The sequence below is a fragment of the Delphinapterus leucas genome, chromosome 19 (genome assembly GCF_059928025.1).
Source record: "Delphinapterus leucas isolate spDelLeu-1000000601 "Yukka" chromosome 19, BTC_Dleu_Yukka2, whole genome shotgun sequence".
NCBI lineage: Eukaryota > Metazoa > Chordata > Mammalia > Artiodactyla > Monodontidae > Delphinapterus > Delphinapterus leucas.
The window spans coordinates 6,730,937-6,749,211 of record NC_143147.1 but is presented as its reverse complement, the minus strand read 5'-3'; the positions used below and the strand labels follow the sequence as shown (position 1 = coordinate 6,749,211).

The window sequence follows — 18,275 nt, the reverse complement described above, 5'->3', positions numbered from 1 at the left end:
TGTTATATTATTCATGGTTATTTTCTGTATTTTTCTTTTTCAAAAAGGGAAACAAAAAGGAAGTTCTCCTTCATAGAGAACGCAGGCTGGGACACGCAGGAGGAGTGGCAGGTTTGGAAAGCCACGACCCTCAGTGAAAGCTGAAGCCATCTACCGAGGCGGCTGGGAACCAGGACGCACAAGATACCAAAGCATCAGCCTCCAGTGACTGGTTGGGGGGACGCCGGGGCCTATACGTGGGGATACCTGGTGTCACCACCGTAACAGGCGGTCCTGTCAGTGTCACTGCGGGGGGCGGGGAGGTGAGCTGACACCAGGCTCCACTTGATGAGATGCAACAGGAAGGACACCCATCACCTAGGGCTCTTCTCCCCAAAGTGTGTGATCCAGGGGAGCCGTCAGAGCCACCATTCAGCTTTCAGGACTCACAGAGGACGAGCACGGTGTTAAACCACACAGGGAGAAAGCAAGCAGAGAAGGGGCCGTAGGACACTCCACACGACAGGCCGCGTCCATGTCAAACCAAGAGAAGACAGGAAAAGAAGAGAGAAGAAAAGGAAAAAGCAAAAGCGAGGGGACGATTCTAGAAGAAACATGGCTAGAGACAAACCGATGCCCCTCGCTGGATCCTGAATCAAAGGAAGCAGCCACGGGCTGCCCTGGGGGCGCAGTGGTTAAGAATCCGCCTGCCAATGCGGGGAACACGGGTTCGAGCCCTGGTCCGGGAAGATCCCACATGCCGCGGAGCAACTAAGCCCGTGCGCCACAACTACTGAGCCTGCGCTCGAGAGCCCACAAGCCACACCTACTGAGCCCACGTGCTGCAACTACTGAAGCCCGCGCACCTAGAACCCGTGCTCCGCAACGAGAAGCCACTGCAATGAGAAGCCCTCGCACCGCAACGAAGTGTAGCCCCCGCTCGCTGCAACTAGAGTAAGCCCGCGCGCAGCAACGAAGACCCAGCGCAGCCAAAAATAAATAAAATTAAAAATAAATTTAATAAGAAAAAAGGAAGCAGCCACAAAAGCTTCTTAGGACAATTGGGAAACTTAAATACAGACTTGATATTAGATGATGCCCTTAAAGTTATCACTGATTTTCTTAGGTGTGAAAATGACAGTCTGTGTGAGAGACGGTCCATCTTCTTTGAAGACGCTGCAAAGCATCTAGAAGGGGTGTTCTAAGGTCCGCAGAAGGTACAGGCAGAGAGAGCGTGTGGATGACAGACACCAATGTAAACACCGGTCAACCCGCTGGAGCTCCCGGGGGTATTCATTTCACCTTTCTTTTAACTTTTCTCTGAGGTTTGAAGTTTTCATAATAAAAAGTTTTGAGGGGAAAATTTTTTTAATGGGAAATAGGTCTTCCCACAAAAGGTTGGGAATTCACTGTGAAGAAGCCGCTTTGAAGTGGGTTTTTTCCTTCTTTGAAGTGGGTTTTGCTAAAGTCCCGGTCTCTAGCATTTCTGAGAAATTAGTACAAATCAAAGCCATGTAGGAAATTCAGCACATCTGAGTCGTATATGTAAATTGGCATCATGAAAATCAGGGCTTTCACTGCATTTCTAAGAAATGTCCTTTTTTGGACTCTTGCTTTTGTCTTGCCTCTGGAACTCTCTCAGAGAAGACTCAGCCACGTGGCCTCACGGGGGGCAGCGGACACCAGGCCCCAGGGAGGCGCACACAAGGTCTGGGGGCAGGGAGCTCTGGGCCCAAACCTCACAGGCACATGCGGACAGTGGAGCAGTCCCACCGGAACGTTCATTTGGCCAAGTAACTCCACTTAAGGAATTCAAGCCATTGCATGAGACACGGAGAAGGTAAATCATGTACGAAATGAAGGCGGGGAATGTTTAGAATAGCGTCTGCAATGCTGTTTTGTTTTGCCTGGTGACCACTGAAGAGCTCATTTAAAAAGATAAGGACTTGATTGATAGGATATATTAAGTGAAAAAAGGAGCCTGTTAACAGTGTGTTTATTCATCTGTAAGAAAAAAATGGGGGGGGTGATAAGGCAAAACCCATCACGTGGCGGCACGTACACGCGTGTGCCCAGATCAGCTCACGGGCCTGCAGCCAAGCCTCCCGCTGGGAGAGAGAGGTCCTCTGTGCTGGATTTCCTTGCACAGCATTTGAACCTCTCTTCACTGCGTGCTCATTCTACCTTTTTAAGGACACATGTAACGGAGCCAGCTCCCAACCTTGAGGTACCAGAGTCTCTGCTCCAGGTTTCAAAACTCTTCTGTCCCCTTGACTGTGGAACTTAAAATTAGATCCCGAGCCTCCCGCGAGACGGCTGAGAAAGGGCTGGTTTCAGAATGAGGCTCAGAAGCCTCGGCACCTGTTCTGAGGGAGCCCAGCACGGTGGGTCACACGGGACAATTCCTGCGGCACGGTGGGGGAGAGGTCCCACGGGCTGCGGTTCTGTTTGAGCTCCACGATCATCGTTTGGGCAGGGGAAAATGAGGCCCCCAGGGACCCCCAAAGGTCCCCCAACTTGTTCTGCCTGGTGTCATAAAATCTAACTTGGAGCAAAGAGGCCAGAAAAAAAGTGGACCATCTTGTTTGTATGTTCCCTGTTCAGGAACGGCCAAAACGCATCTGTGGTGACAGACGTCAGAATACTGGTTATGCTGGGTGGGGTGGGGTGTGCTGCTTCTGGGGGCTGCAAATGCTCTAGGTCTTGATCTGGGGAGTGCTGCCTGGGTTTGCACACAGGTAAGCGTCACTGGCCTGCCCACTGAGAATACTGCCTCTTACTGTGCGTACATTACACCTCTAATTAAAGAAAACAGAAAGTCGATCCAATCCATTAATTGTAAACAGCGTTTAAGCAAAAGCGTTAACAAGCTGTGATTAGCAGTGAGACGCTGGGGACCCCATCATTCCATTCTCGCCGCCCAAAGCCAGGCTGGATTTTGTTTGTTTTTCATTTCACGGGTAACTGCGCCGGTGTTAAAACTCCAAAGGGCGGCCTCACCGGGCGAGACCGCGTGTGACTGTGGAAACCGAGGCACAGTCGGCTCACCCCCTGGGAGCCAGCTGCTCTGTGAGGCGGTGAGAGCCCCGGCACCGGGGGTGTGCAAGCAGAAGGGACGGAGGGACGCGGTGAGGTCATCCCACAGGGACGCTGGGCTTGCCCCACTCCAAGAGTTGCCCTGTGGTTGCCCCGGCTCACAAATCCCCAGACAGCCCAGCCGTGGGCTTGTTACTTTTCACTGACACAAGGAATATGTACCTCCGTGTAAAAATAAAAATGTTACAAACAGGCCTGAAGCCCCTCGGACCCCATCCCCAGCCTGGTCCCCTCCTGCCCTACCCAGCAGGATCACTGTCATCGTGCCCATCCTTTTCATAGCTCTGCCACACCTGTGCGCACACAATCGTAGGCAAGGAGGCCTGTCCGTCTTTGTCTCACGGAAAGGCCCCTTACTGCAAGAACCATGCCACAAACTCCTTTTTTTCACTCAACCGTCGGTCTTGACAGTCTCTCCATGTCACTGCGTACAGACCTGTCTCGCTCTGTCTGACGGCTGCGTAGTATTCCTGGTTATGGCCCTCGAGCTTCACGTGCTCCGCCATCGCTGCGGGGGGGCACTGGCTCTGTTTCCATTGCTCCACACTCGTGCACCTGTGGCCCCTGGAGGACAGCTTCCGGGGCCATGGATCAGGCGTAGGTTCTCCATCTTACGGGGCCCTGGCAGGTCCCCTTCCACACAGAGGTACCAACACGCTCCCTCCCGCGGGCCCAAGCTCAGGCTTCCCCCGATCTCCTCCTCTCGGTATTACCGCGCTTTAAGACTTTGCCGACCGGGTGGGTGAAAACCAGCTTTTCTGATTATTGATGAGACTGGGTGCTTTTTAGGTCATCCAGTCATTCGTATTTCCTCTGCCACGCGACCCACCACTCACAGCAGCCCTGCCCTACGTCTTCCTGGGCCGCCTGGTCTCTCCCTCCACCCTGAGTCCCCCTCAAACTCCACGGGCTTCCGGTGACTTCTGAACGTGCCGTCCTCCAGCCCTGTCCCCGCGGAGGCTGGGAAGGCGGGAATAAAGTGACCACTGATGACGGCAGCAGTGCTCGCCTGGACACCGAGCCCTGAGAACTCACTGCGCCAGGGAAGTGCTCTGAGGCCTGAACTGAGCACACATCCCGTTCTCATCACCACCTGTACCTTCATACCCACTTCACAGAAGAGGAAACAGAGACACCAAGACGTTACGTAAATTGCCCCCAAGGCTTCCTGCTGGTACGTGGCTGAGGCGAGACGCAAGCCCAGTCTGTCTGGCTCTAGTTCAGCCTCTCAAGTGCTCTGATGGGGGTAAGGCCGGGGCTCAGGAAGCACAGAGAACGGGCACCTCACCCGGCCTCGGGCAGTCAGGAATGGCTTCCCAGAGAAACTGACACCTCAGTGGAGCCTGAAGAAAGGAGCAGAGGAGCTGACGGGGCAGTGAAATAGGAAAGGGCTGTAGAGGAAGGGGGAAGGGCCCTGAGCAATGCCTGGAGGCCAGGCCACCCTGGATGCAGCCTGGGGTGTGTGATGGGGCAGGAGACCAGGCCCCGTGGGCAGGGCACCCTGGGGGCTCAGCGGACAGCTTGGTGGTGGTGGGGGGCTCCTGGAGCATCGGGTTGGGCCCACACCCCTCAGCTCCCGAGACAGAGGGCGCAAGCGCGGAGGGAGGGGAGCCGCTGATTTACATCCTACAGCTGGGGGGAAACCCAGGAAGTGCAGCCCGGGCACTAATCAAATCTAGGCTAATAATAAACGTCCTGAGTAATGAGTGGCCTGGGCCGGAGCAGGCGAGGTGGCCGGAGCTGGGTGGGCCAGGAGGAGCCATGTGAGTAGCCGGGGAGGTGGGGGTGGGCGCAAGGGGCTCCGCCTGGGTCTCTGCGTGGCATCGGGGACGCAGGGGAAGCGGTGCCCACAGCAGACAGGCAAGCTCGGGCTGCCCCGGGGCCTCCCGCGCCCGTGCACGTGGAGAGCCCTGGGTCTGGGGCCCTGGGGGTCTGGCCTTGCGTTCCCGAGAGCAGCCACAAGGTTGGAGGGTCGGCCTCACAGGCAGGAAGTCCCTCTCCCTCCCACCCCAAGCTGGCCCCAGGACCTACAGCCAGATGGGCCAGGACGTGTTTTGAACATCAGGAGTGTCTAACAGACCCTCCTGCAGACGTCGACCACTGTCCACACTTCCAGGATTACCCACACCCCGCTGGATCACTTTAGAGACAAATGCAAACAGCGCGTTTTTGATCTGTAAATACCTCTGTGTGTCTCCCTTAAAAAGAAAAACTCCTTAAAAACCAAAACCCCCCAAAACTCTCATGCCACGACTTCTGCAAACAATGATTCCTTTGTGTCACCAAAGCGCCCGTATTCAGACTTCCCCGACTGTCTTGTCAATGTCTTTTCCAGATGATTTGTTCCAATCAGGATCCAAACACCATCGTTTTGGTTATATGTTTTAAACTAGAACATGCCCACTCTGTCTCATGTTTCCCCTTGCTGTTTTTAAAATTTTTTTATCAAAGAAACCAGATCATTTATCCTATAGAATTTTTATCAGGGCAGGTTTTGAAGGTTTGTTCAAAGGCCCAGATCTGGAAGCGTGGGTGCTAAAGCAGGTGGAAGGGGAAGGGTCCAGGCCCCTCACTGTGCAGATAGGACCCACGGCCGGGTTGGAGGGGCCACGGCTGCTCTGTCCACCACACGTCTGGCAGGGAGCACATCTCCTCTGTGAATCCTTTGGATGGGAATCCTTTGTGTCAAGCAACCACATCCCCAGATGTGTTCCCAGCTAAGGGCTCGGATGTTTAAGATTTCTGAGAGAGTTGGACCAGGAAGGAACAAGAGGTCGCCTTGACACAGGATGGAACCGCCCAGGCCCAGGCCCACGAGTCGGGAACCTGTCAGAATTGGGACCTGGCACTGACAGAGGCCGCCAGGAGCAGCAGAGTCGGGCCTGCCTCCCCTTGTCCACCGACTCGCTGTTGTGACCTTGGAGGAGTCCCTTCACCTCTCTGGGCTCCATTTCCTCGGTCGTAAAATGAAGGAGAGCCTCTCCCCCACCAGAAGTCCCTGAGAAAAACACAGAAAGGCTTTGAACCTGCCTGAGCCCCTCCTGAAGAGCCACAAGCAAAGGCGCTGAGAAGGGCTGCAGTTAAAAACAACAAAACTTTGGCTTTCTTTAGCCCAGTGTTTTTCAAACTAATTGGACCACAGAGGCCCTTCTTGGTCCAGCGCCTACAGAGCCAGGTATGTGAGGGAGACGGGCAGACAGCCGGGATGCGGGAGAGCCCGGGCCATGAGCCCAGCCCACAAACCCAGACCTGCGAGAGCTCTCCCCTTCTCCCCGTGGTCAACACGGCTTCTGTTCTGCTGGCCAGTGTCAATTTGGGGCTTTTCCTGCCCTTCTTTGGGGCTGGATGATGGCTCTGGGACTTTATGTAGGTTCTGGTGGTGTTGGAGGAGGGGTGGGCAGGGACAGCACAGACATCCGGTCAGCTGGGTGTCTGCCATCTGGCCAAGTGGGCTCTTGTGTCCCTGTCAGGTCCAGTGGCTCGGTGACCTCTGACCAGGAATGGGTCTTTGAGGCTTCCTAGGCTGCCCTCGTCCGACCCAACCTGCTGTCCGCTGGCCATCGCTTCCCTGTGGGTGGGGTGGTGGCAGCTTCCACCCTCCTCTCCCCAAATGAGAGAAGGCTCAGGGGTCTCTTCAATTTTGTGTGGTCCTCTGCTTATCTTCTTTTAATTGAAGTACAGTTGATTCACGATGCTGTGTTAGTTTCTGATGTAAAGTGATTCAGTTACACACCTCTATATTCTTTTCACGTTCTTTTCCATTACGGTTTATCACAGGATATTGGATACAGATCCCTGTGCTCTACAGTAGGAGCTTGTTGTTTATTTTACATATAGTAATGTGTAACTGCCAATCCCAAACTCCTAATTTAGGTCCTCTTGCTTTTCTTTCTTTATTTATATATATATTTTGGCTGTGCCGTGTGGCTTGCGGGATCTTAGTTCCGCGACCAGGGATCGACTCGGGGCCCCGGCAGTGAAAGCACCGAGCCCTAACCACTGGACCGCCAGGGAATTCCCAAGCCTCTTGCTTTATAAGTTTGCTTTGTGAATAGATGGTAGTCACAGGCTGGAAGCCCACAAAGTATAAAAAGGTACATAACACAGGCTTCCTGTCCGCCTGGTCATCTGTCTGCCCAGCTTTCCTGCCCCCTCTAGAATAAACGGCTCTGTTCAGATGCTTTACGTGCCACAAAGTTCATCTGCTTAAGAGCTGTGCAACCATCACTATAATCTAATTTTAGAACATTATCGTCACCCCCAAAAAACCCCTGTCACTCCTCATACCTCCCCACCCCCAGCCCTAGGCTGGCCCTGACCTACTTTCTCTCTCTATAGATTTGCCTACTTTGGACATTTTATAAAAGTGGAATGTGCTGTCTGATGACTAGCTTCTTCCATGAGCATGTTTTTGAGATTCATCCATGTGGTAGGGTGTCAGTACTTTATACCTTTTTGTGTCCAAATAACATTCCGTTGTATGGATGGACCACATTTTACTCATCCATTCATCAGTTGATGGACATTTGGGTTGTTTCTACTTTTTGGCTACTATGAACAATGCTGCTGTGAATATTCATGTACAAGTATCTGGGTGGACATGTTTTCACTTCTCTTAGGAGTGGAATTGCTGGGCCATATGGTAGTTCTGTGTTTAACGTTCTGAGGAGCTGCCAGACTGTTTTCCAAAACAGCTGCACTGTTTTTTGTTTGTTTGTTTGTTTGCAGTACGCGGGCCTCTCACTGCTGTGGCCTCTCCCGTTGCGGAGCACAGGCTCCGGACGCACAGGCTCAGCAGCCATGGCTCACGGGCCCAGCCGCTCCGCGGCATGTGGGACCTTCCCGGACCGGGGCACGAACCCGCGTCCCCTGCATCGGCAGGCGGACTCTCAACCACTGCGCCACCAGGGAAGCCCCCTAACCCATTTTTAAACTGGGTTATTTGTCTTTTCATTATTCAGTTGTAAAGGTTCTTTATATATTCTGGATACAAATCCCTTATCAGATATATGATTTGGAACTATTTCCTCCAAGTCTGTGGAATATCATTTTATTCTCTTGATGGTGTTCTGTGAAACATAAAAGTTTAAAATTTTTATGAAGTCCAGTCTCTCAAGCTTCTTTTTGATCATTTGTGCATTCGGTCTCACTGCCTAACCCCAAATCATGAAGATTTAACTCCTGTTTTCTTCTAAAACTTGTCTAGTTACATTTAGGTCTGTGACCCACTGTGAGGTACTTTCTGTGTATGGTGTGAGTTAGGGGTCCACATTCATTCTTTTGAAGGTGGCTTACCCAGTTGTCTCAGCACCATTTGTTGAAAAGACTGTCCTTTTTCCCGTTGAATCTTCTTGGTATCTTGGTTGAAAATCAATTGACCATAAATGTTAGGCTTTAGTTTTTGACTCTAAAGTCTACTCTACTGACTCACGTCTGTCCTTATGCCAGTACTACACTGTCTTATTTACTGTTGGTTTGTAGTAAGTTTTGAAATTGGGAAGTGTGAGTCCTACAACTTTGTTCTCTTTCAAAAGTGTTTCAGCTCTTCTGGGTCTCTTGCATTTCCATATGATTTTAGGATCAGCTTTTCAAATTTTGCAGAAAAGCCAGCTGGGAATTTGACTGGGATTGCATTGAATCTGCAGAATTATTTGGGGAGCACTGCTATCTTAACAATATTGTCTTTCCATCCATGAATATGGAATATCTTTCCATTTATTTAGGTCTTCTTTCAGGAATGTTTTGTAGTTTTCAATGTGCAAGTTTTGTACTTCTTTTGTTCAATTTATTCTTCAGTATTTTATTTAAAACACTGTTTTTGGTTTTGTACGTTTCTTTACAGTGTTTCTTTATGTATATACTAATACCTATAAATCTAGATTAGAGCTTTCTCCTTTTTTGCAGAAACAAAGGGAGACTATAAGCCATGCTGTTATGGACCTTGTTTTGTTTTTATTTTTTTATTATTTTAAAAATATATTTATTTGGTTGCGCCGGGTCTTAGCTGTGGCAGGCGGGCTCCTTAGTTGTGGCAGGCGAACTCTTAGTTGCGGCATGCACGTGGTCTCTAGTTCCCTGACCAGGGATCGAACCTGGGCCCCCTGCATTGGGAGCGTGGAGTCTTAACCACTGTGCCACCAGGGAAGCTCCTTGTGTTTGTTTTTCCACTTAATATATCTTGGAGTTCTTTCTAAAGCAACACACAGAGAGCTTCCTCACCCCTTTTCTATAAGTGCATAATAGTCCTGTGTATATACTCAGTCAATCCCCTACTGATGGACATTTGTGCTACTTCCAATCTTCTGCTATTACAAACATTGCTGCAATGAATTATCATTTTGCACTCTGAAATAAATCCCAGAGATTAATCACTATATCAGCAGGTAAAAACATCAGTCATTTTGACTAATGTTGCCAAATCTCCCCCCTTGAGGGTTATCCCTATTCCTCTCCTTCCAGAGTGAATGAGTGCCACTCTCCTTGTGACCTTGCCAACAGGAGGTGTTAGTAAAACTTCTGGATTTTTAGCAATCTATTAGGGGGAAGATGGTCTCAGCGTAGTTCAAATTTGCTTGTCTCTTAGGAATGAGACCAGACAAATTTATGCTGTTCGTCCCTGTCTGTGAACTGTCTGTTCATTACCTTTGCCCAATTTTCTGTCGGGTAGCTGGCCTTTTCCTTTCTGCTTACTCTTTATTTATACATGTGTTTCTCCTTTTGTATTATTTATTTATTTATTTAATTTATTTATGGCTGTGTTGGGTTTTTGTTGCTGCATGTGGGCTTTCACTAGTTGCGGCGAGCAGGGGCTACTCTTCATTGCAGGTGCACAGGCTTCTCATTGCGGTGGCTTCTCTCGTTGCACAGCACCGGCTCTAGGTGCGCGGGCTTCAGTAGTTGCGGCACTTGGGTTCAGCAGTTGTGCCTCATGGGCTCTAGAGCACAGGCTCAGGAGTTGCGGGGCATGGGCTTAGTTGTTCTGCGGCATGTGGGATCTTCCCAGACCGGGGCTCGAACCCGTGTCCCCTGCACTGGCAAGCGGATTCTTAACCACTGCGCCACCAGGGAAGTCCGTCTGCTTACTCTTTAGATACAAGTTGCAAGTGTTTTGTTCCCGTTTTTGTCTTTCCTCCTTAAGCTGCTTTTTGCCATGCAGAAGTTGTTTGTTTTGTGTAATCTATTTTATCAATTTTGTATTTTATAGAGTTTGGATTTGGGGTCACAGTTAGAAAGGCCTTTCATACTCCAAGGTTATAAAGAAGTTATCGAATGGTTTCTTCTCTAGAAGTTTTAAAATTTTTATTCTATTTCACACTTAAATCTTTGGGCTGTTTTTTTCAATCTAGGACAAATTATTTTCTGTGCTGTTTTCTGGCCCAATCATTTTGTGCCAAGAATCCTTTCCTCTAAGTTCTGAAAGCAAAAGCCAGGGTTTCTGCTCTTCCCACCCCACCCCCCAACCTCAGGACACCTCTGCCCTGAGTCCTACTTGAAGGGAGGAGATGCAGGCAGGGGAGGGGGCAGAACAAAACTCAGACATGACGCAATGTTAACACAGAACAAGAACGAGGGTTGCTTACCACTCCACATGTCTTCACTGAGGACAGCTCAGTATAAAGTATTTGGTTATTTGTGAGCACTGGCCGAGGACCTACTGTGTGTCTGGTATTACAGAAGCACTGGGCTCGGAGATGAATGAGACAGTGTAAGGAGGTAGATGGCTACACCCTCAGATGTCAAATTACAAAATAAGAAACATTACCAGGTAGAAGGTGCTCAGGCCACATGGCCATCCAGGAAGGCACACCTGAGACATCTCAGAGGAGAGGTCAGGTGCCACGGCAGCGTACAGGGACAAGTGTCTTTGGGAAGTTAGAGTGCTTCAGCCACAAGCTGAGGTTCTGGGGGCAGTTCCCAGGCCTGGAGTGCGGATTTGCTGATTATGAAATGATTATAATTAATCCATTATATTTTAAACCACTTTATCCAAATAACTACCACTTGGCAACCACACCTCGGGCCAGTTCCATGCGTGTCATGTGCACGTCCTCGAGGAAACCTGCTCTGCAAAGGAGCACCCAGAGTCCCCGTTTACAAAAGAGAAAACCCGCGGCTGCGCTGCCAGCCTTTCCTAAGCCGGCTGGCTGGCGACTCAGAGCTGTGCTTCCTCCCCAGGCACGGCTGCGCTCACACACATTTTGTCACTGAACCATGGGAAATCGGTTTTCAGAATGAGTCAACAGGAGGCAGAAATTACAAAGGGAAGAAACGGTCATCCCCACCTTTCTCTCTTCCTCCTTCTTCCCGATTCATAAAAGAGACTGTAAATGATCACTGTAATTCTCTGACCTGTCACCCAGAATGTGGAAGCTGCTGAAACTCTCTCAGACCCCCTAGCCCACCACGTGCTCAAGGAGAGATCACCCTCTTTGCTGCCAGCTAATCCATTTGCCCCATATGCAAAACCCTCTGCAGTTTTTCTCCCTCCTTCCTTCCTGTCTTGTAAGTCCTGTCATTGCCCTGTTCATTGACAGTGGTCTAGGGGTGTCCCCTCTCACAAGTGAGTGACTATTGTAGACACAAAGTCAGAGTTATTCCCTGATTGTAGTTCACTTCAACATGACGATGTAAACTTTGTTCACAGCTGAGCCATGTGACCTCCCTGGAGTTGAAACTCCTTGGTTTTCTCTGTATGTCTCAGGAACTCACCCCCAGCTCTGGGGCAGATCCAGCCTGTCAACTGGTCAAGCAGACTCGCTTATATACGGTTCCTTGTTTCCACTGGAGATGTTCCTTCCGCTTTTCTCCTATTTTAGTTGAGACAGGGCTCCCCCTTGGCCTCCAGGCCATGTCCCAGGGATTCCCTTCACCATCATTCTGAGAACTTCTATCTTTCCCTCTTGACTGAGATGGACCCTGCTTTCCCCCCTCCTCCATCAGTTGAAAATCAACTGACCATAGATGAAGAGCTTATTTCTGGGTTCTATTCTATTCCACTGCTCTGAGTATCTGTCTTTATTCCATTATCACACTGTTTACTTTAGCTTCGAAGTTTTGTTTTTTTTTCTTTTTGCGGTACGCGGGCCTCTCACTGTTGTGGCCTCTCCCGTTGCGGAGCAACAGGCTCCGGACGCGCAGGCTCAGCAGCCATGGCTCACGGGCGCAGCCGCTCCGCGGCATGTGGGATCTTCCCGGACCGGGGCACGAACCCGTGTCCCCTGCATCGGCAGGCGGACTCTCAACCACTGCGCCACCAGGGAAGCCCTGTAGTAAGTTTTGAAATCAGGGTATGAGTCCTCCAACTTTGTTCTTCTTCTTCAAGATTGTTTTGACTATTCAGGGTCAAATGAATTTTTAAGACGGGTTTTTCTATCTGTGTAAAAACGTCACTGGGATTTTGTTAGGGATTGTATTGACATCTTAACATTGTCTTTCAGTCCATGAACATGGGATGTCTTTTATTTAGATCTTCTCTAATTTCAGCAATGTTTTGTAGTTTTCAGGGTATACTTCTTTCACCGCCTTGGTTAAATTCATTCCTAAGTATTCATTTTTGTCTCTGAACACGGATTTGTTTTTTTAATTTCCTTTTAGGATCGTTCATTGCAAGTATATGAAAAATGCAACTGATTTTTTGTGTTGCTTTTGTATCTGCAACTTTGCTGAATATTTATCTTTAACAGTGTTTAGTGTGTGAAATTTTTAGAGATTTTACATATAAGATCATGTCACCTATGAACAGATAATTTTACTTTCTCCTCTCCAATTTGAATACATTTATTTCTTTTTCTTGCCTAATTGCTCTTCCAGTACTATGTTGAACTGAAGTAGTAAGAGTGGGCATTCTTGTTTTGTTACTAGTCATAGGAGAGACGCTTTCAGTCTTTCACCACTGAGTGTGATGTCAACTGTGGGTTTTTCATACATGGTTGTTATCGTGTAGAGGAGGTTGTCTTCTATTCCTACTTTACTGAATGTTTTTATCATGAAAAGGTGCTGAATTTTGTTAAATGCTTTTTCTGCCTCAAAATGATCATGTGGTTTTTTCCTTCATTCTTGAAGTGTATTACATCTATTGATTTTCATTTTTTTAATTTTTTTTTTTTTTTTTTTTGGCGGTACGTGGGCCTCTCACTGTTGTGGCCTCTCCCATTGCGGAGCACAGGCTCTGGACGCACAGGTTCAGCAGCCATGGCTCACGGGGCCCAGCCGCTCCGCGGCATGTGGGATCCTCCCGGACCGGGGCACAAACCCGTCCCCTGCATCAGCAGGCGGACTCTCAACCACCGTGCCACCAGGGAAGCCCACATCTATTGATTTTCATGTGTTGAACTATTATTGCATTCTGGAAATGAATCCCACTTGGTTATAATGTGTAATCCTTTTAATATGCTGTTGGATTTGATTGGCTAGTATTTTGTTGAGAATTTTCGCATCTATATTCACGGGGCATATTGGTCTGAAATTTTCTTTTCTTATGATGTCTTTATTAGGCTTCAGCATCAGTGTTATGCTGACCTCACAGAGTTAGGAAGTGCTCCCTCTTCAACGTTTTTGAAAAAGTCTGAGGATTAGTTTTAATTCTTCTTTAAATATTTGGTAGAATTCACCAGTGAAGCCATCTGGTCCTGAGCTTTTTTTTTTTTTTTTTTTTTAATGATCACATTCTTTTTTTAAAAAAAACTGTATTTATTTTTGGCAGCGTTGGGTCTTCATTGCTGTGCACGGGCTTTCTCTAGTTGTGGAGAGCAGGGGCTACCCTTCATTGTAGCGTGCGGGCTTCTCATCACCGTGGCTTCTCATTGAAGCCACTGCTGTGGCGCGGGCTCTAGGCACACGGGCTTCAGTAGTTGTGGCACACAGGCTCAGTAGTTGTGGCTCACGGGCTCTAGAGCGCAGGCTCAGTAGTTGTGGCGCATGGCTTAGTTGCTCCACAGAATGTGGGATCTTCCCAGACCAGGGCTCAAACCCGCGTCCCCTGCATTGGCAGGTAGATTCTTAACCACTGCGCCTCCAGGGAAGCCCTGGTCCTGGGCTTTTTGTTGGGAGGTTTCTTATTACTGATTCAATCTCCTTACCTGTTATAGGTCTATTCAGATATTCTTTCTTCATGTATCAGTTTTTGTAGATTGTATGTTTCCAGGAACTGTCCATTTATTTAGATTACCTGATTTGTTGGTGCACAATTGTTCACAGTACTCTCTTATAACCTATAAAATATGTATCAATGCCCCACTTTCATTTCTGATTTTAGTAATTTGAGTTTCATCTCTTTTTCTTAATCAATCCAGCTAAGGGTCTGTTGGTTTTGTAAATCTATTCAAAAACCCAACTTTTGGCTTTGTTGATTTTCTCTATTATAGTTTTTCTTTTAAATTTATTATTATTATTTTAATCAATTCTATCTTTATTTATTTGGCTGCGTCAGGTCTTAGTTGCAGCATGCAGGATCTTGGCCACGGCACGTGGGCTCTTTGTTGCGGTATGCGGGCTCAGAGTGTGCGGGCTCAGTAGTTGTGGCACGCAGGCTTAGTTGCCCCACGGCACGTGGGATCTTAGTTCCCAAACCAGGGATTGAACCTGCGTCCCCTGCATTGGAAGGTGGACTCTTAACCACTGGACCACCAGGGAAGTCCATATTACAGCTTTTATATTCTCTTTTTTTATCTCCACTCTAATCTTTCCTTATGCTTGCTCTGGGTTTACTTTGCTTTTCTTTTTCTAGTTCCTCATGGTATACAGATAGGTCAAGATCTGAGAGATTCTTCTTTTTTTAGTGTACCCATTTATATTTATAAATTTCCCTCTTAGCATTACATTTACTGTATCCCATAACTTCTGGTACGTTGTGTTTTCATATTCATTTATCTCAAGATATTTTCTAATATCTCTTGTGACTTCTTCTTTGACCCATTGGTTGTTTAAGAGTGTTTTGGGGGGAATTCCCTGGTGGTCCAGCAGTTAGGACTCTTTGCTCCCAATGCAAGGGGCCCGGGTTCAATCCCTGGTCTGGGAACTAGATCCTGCATGCTGCAACGAAGATCCAGTGTGCTGCAACAAAGACCCGGCACAGCCAAATAAATTAAAAAAAAAAAAAAAGTGTGTTGTTGAAGTTCCACATATTTGTGAACCTTCCAATTTTCCTTCTGTTATTGGCTTTTAGTTTCATTCCACTTTGATCAGAAAAGATTCTTTGAATTACTTTAATCTTTTAGAACCTATTAAGACTTGTTTTGTGACCTGACATATAGCCTGTCCAGGAGTATGTTCCACGGACACTTTAGAAGAATGTGTAGTCTGCGTCGCCGAGTACAGTGTCGTGTATATGTCTGTTACATGGTTGCTTTACAGAGTTGCTCAAGTCATCTTGTCCTCATTGATCTTTTGTCCAGTTCTCCTACCCACTACTGAAAGTGGGGAATCGAAATATCCAAATATTGTCACAGAACTATTTCTCCCTTCAATTCTGTCAACTTTTGTTTCATATGTTTGCACTCTGTTGTAACACACGTGTGTTTATAATTGTTAAATCTTCTTGCTGTATCAAACTTTTAATCAATATATCTTGTCTTTGTCTCTTGTAACCTCTTTTGATTAAACTACTTTGTCTTATAATAATATAGCCCCCTCAGTTCTCTTTTGGTTATTATTTGCATGGACGATATTTGTCCATTGTTTTACTTTCAAGCTCGTGTCCTTTTATGTAAAGTAAGTCTCTTATAAACAGGATATAGATGAATACTGTTTTTTTAATCCAATCTCCCAGTCTCTGCCTTTTGTAATAGCAGTGTTTAGTCCATTGACATTAATATGATTACTGATAAAGGAGTTACTTCTGCCATTTATCTATGTGTTTTCTGTATGTCTTACGTTTTCTGTTCCTCAGTTCCTCCACTACTGACTTTTCTTTTGTATTTAATTACTTGTAGTGTGCCATTTTTATTCCCTTTTTCTTTCAGTTTCTGTATGTTTTTAGTTATTTTTTAAGTGATTACCCTGAGGATTACAACTAATGTCTTAAACCTCTAACAACTCAGTTTCAATAATACCTAGTTTCAGTAGTGTACAAACACTGTTCTATATCTCTGTCCCTTCCTATTGATATTGATATTGTCATAGATTTCCTTTACCAACGCTCCTTCTTTTTTCTTATGACTTCAAGTTACTGTCTAGTGCACTTTCATTTCAGCATGAAGGACAACTCCCTTTAGCATTTCTTGTAGGACAGGTCTACTGGTAACAAACTCTCTCAGCTTTTGCTTATCTGGAAATGTCTTAACTTCTCCTTCATTCCTGAAAGATAGTTTTGCCAGATATGCAATTCTTGGTTGATAGTTTTTTTTTTTCTTTTTGGACTTTAAATGTAACAGCTCACTTCTAGCCTCCATGATTTCTAAGGAGAAACCAGCTATTAATTTTATTGAGGATCCCCTGTATATGACAATTGTTTCTTTGTTGCTGCATTCACAATTCTCTCATCTTTGGGTTTCCACAATTTTATTACAATGTGTCTCAATGTGGGCGTCTTTGAATTTATCCTGCTTATTCATTGACATTCTCGGACATGTATATTCATGTCTTTCCTAAGATTTGGGAAGTCTCCAGCCATTATTTCTTCAGATATTTTCTCTCTCTCTTCTCTTTGAAATTCCTATGTGCATACGGTGTTACATTTGATGGGCTCCCACGAGTCCCTCAGGTTCTGTTTATTTTTTCTCATTCTTTTAAATTTCTGATTCCTATTCTAAATAATTTCAATAGTCTTATCTCCAGGCTCACTGATCCTTTCCTTCTGGCTGCTCGGATCTGCTATTGAACCCCTCTAGGGAGTCTTTTCATTTCAGTTACTGGACTTCTCAATTCCAGAATTTCAGTTTGTTTCCATTTTTTAATAGATTATTTAGAGTGGTTTGAGGTTCACAGAAAAATGGAATGGAAATTACAGAGAATTCCCATATACCCCCTGTCCCCAAACATGCACAGCCTCCCTCACTATCCATATCCTGCACTAAAGTGGCACATCCACTACAACTAACTACATTAATACATCATTATTGTCCAAACTCCATAGTTTACACTGGGGTTCACTCTCGGTCTTGTACTTTCCATGGGATTTGACAAATGTATAATGACTTGCATCCAGTTTCACTGCTCTGTATAATCCCCTGTGCTCCACCTTTATCTCTCCCTCCCCCTCAACCCCTGACAACCACTGACCTTTCTTCTGTTTCCAGAATGTCACAGAGCTGGGACCATACAGCGTGGAGCCTTTTTAGCATGGCTTTTCTCAGTCACATGCATTTAAGATCCCTCCGTGTCTTTCCATGGTTTGAGGTCCCACTGTCTGGATGCCACAGTTTATTTATCAGTTCACCTACTAAAGGGCATCTGGGTTGCTTCCAAGTTTTGGTTCCTTTTTTACAACCTCTATTTCTTTATTCATATCCTCATTTTGTTCTTACATCATTTTCCTGATCTCCTTTAGTTCTTTGTCTGTGGTTTCCTGTAGCTCATGGAACGTATTTAAGACAGTTGACTTAACATCTTCAACTAATACTTTCAATGTCTAGGCTTCCTCAGGGATAGTTTCTGTCAAAGCCTTTTTTTCTGTGAATGTGCCGTATTTTCCTGTTTCTCTATATGTTTTGTAAGTTTTTTGAGAACTGAACATTTTGAGCATTACATTGTGGTAAGTCTGGAAATTTAACTCTCTCACTCCTCAGGGACTGCTGAAGTTTTTGTTGCTGAGAGCTGGAGTCTGTTTGTGACTCTTCCAAACTATTTTTGCAAAGTATGTATTCCTTGTGTGTGGTCACCAAAGTTTCTGTTCCTTCATCTCTGCAGTCAGCCAGTGACCTGACAAAGATTTTCCTAAATGTGTGACTCCCCAAATGGGGGGGCAGTAGATCTCTTCCAATCCCCTGGGAGCCACTTCAACCAGGGAGGCTGAAACAATGCCCACCACCCTCTGTGCTGGCTCCTCAGTGATCAAAAGCGGCAACCAGCAATTAGAACCCACAATCCCAACATTCAGAGGACAAGGTCCTTACTGCCCATCCAGGTCCCAGCAAGTTGCCCCAGGGACATGAACAGCCACCACCCCACGATAGGCTGAAAGGCACCAAAACTCCCCAAATCTACCAGCTTCTTTGCCCAACTGTCCCATAGACAACCCCAGAGCTCCAATATCGTTACTTCAG

General features: G+C 46.9%; 1 long non-coding RNA gene across 2 annotated transcripts in view; it reads left to right on the top strand.

Annotated features, from left to right (window-relative positions):
* LOC149744729 (uncharacterized) overlaps nt 1–4,697 on the top strand; it is a 35,200-nt gene extending 30,503 nt beyond the window's left edge. For both annotated transcript variants that reach the window (XR_016388809.1, XR_016388810.1), the window contains exon 3: nt 48–4,697. This is a non-coding gene — a long non-coding RNA (uncharacterized LOC149744729). The remainder of the gene's footprint in view (nt 1–47) is intronic.
* Nucleotides 4,698–18,275: the final 13,578 nt, after the last annotated feature.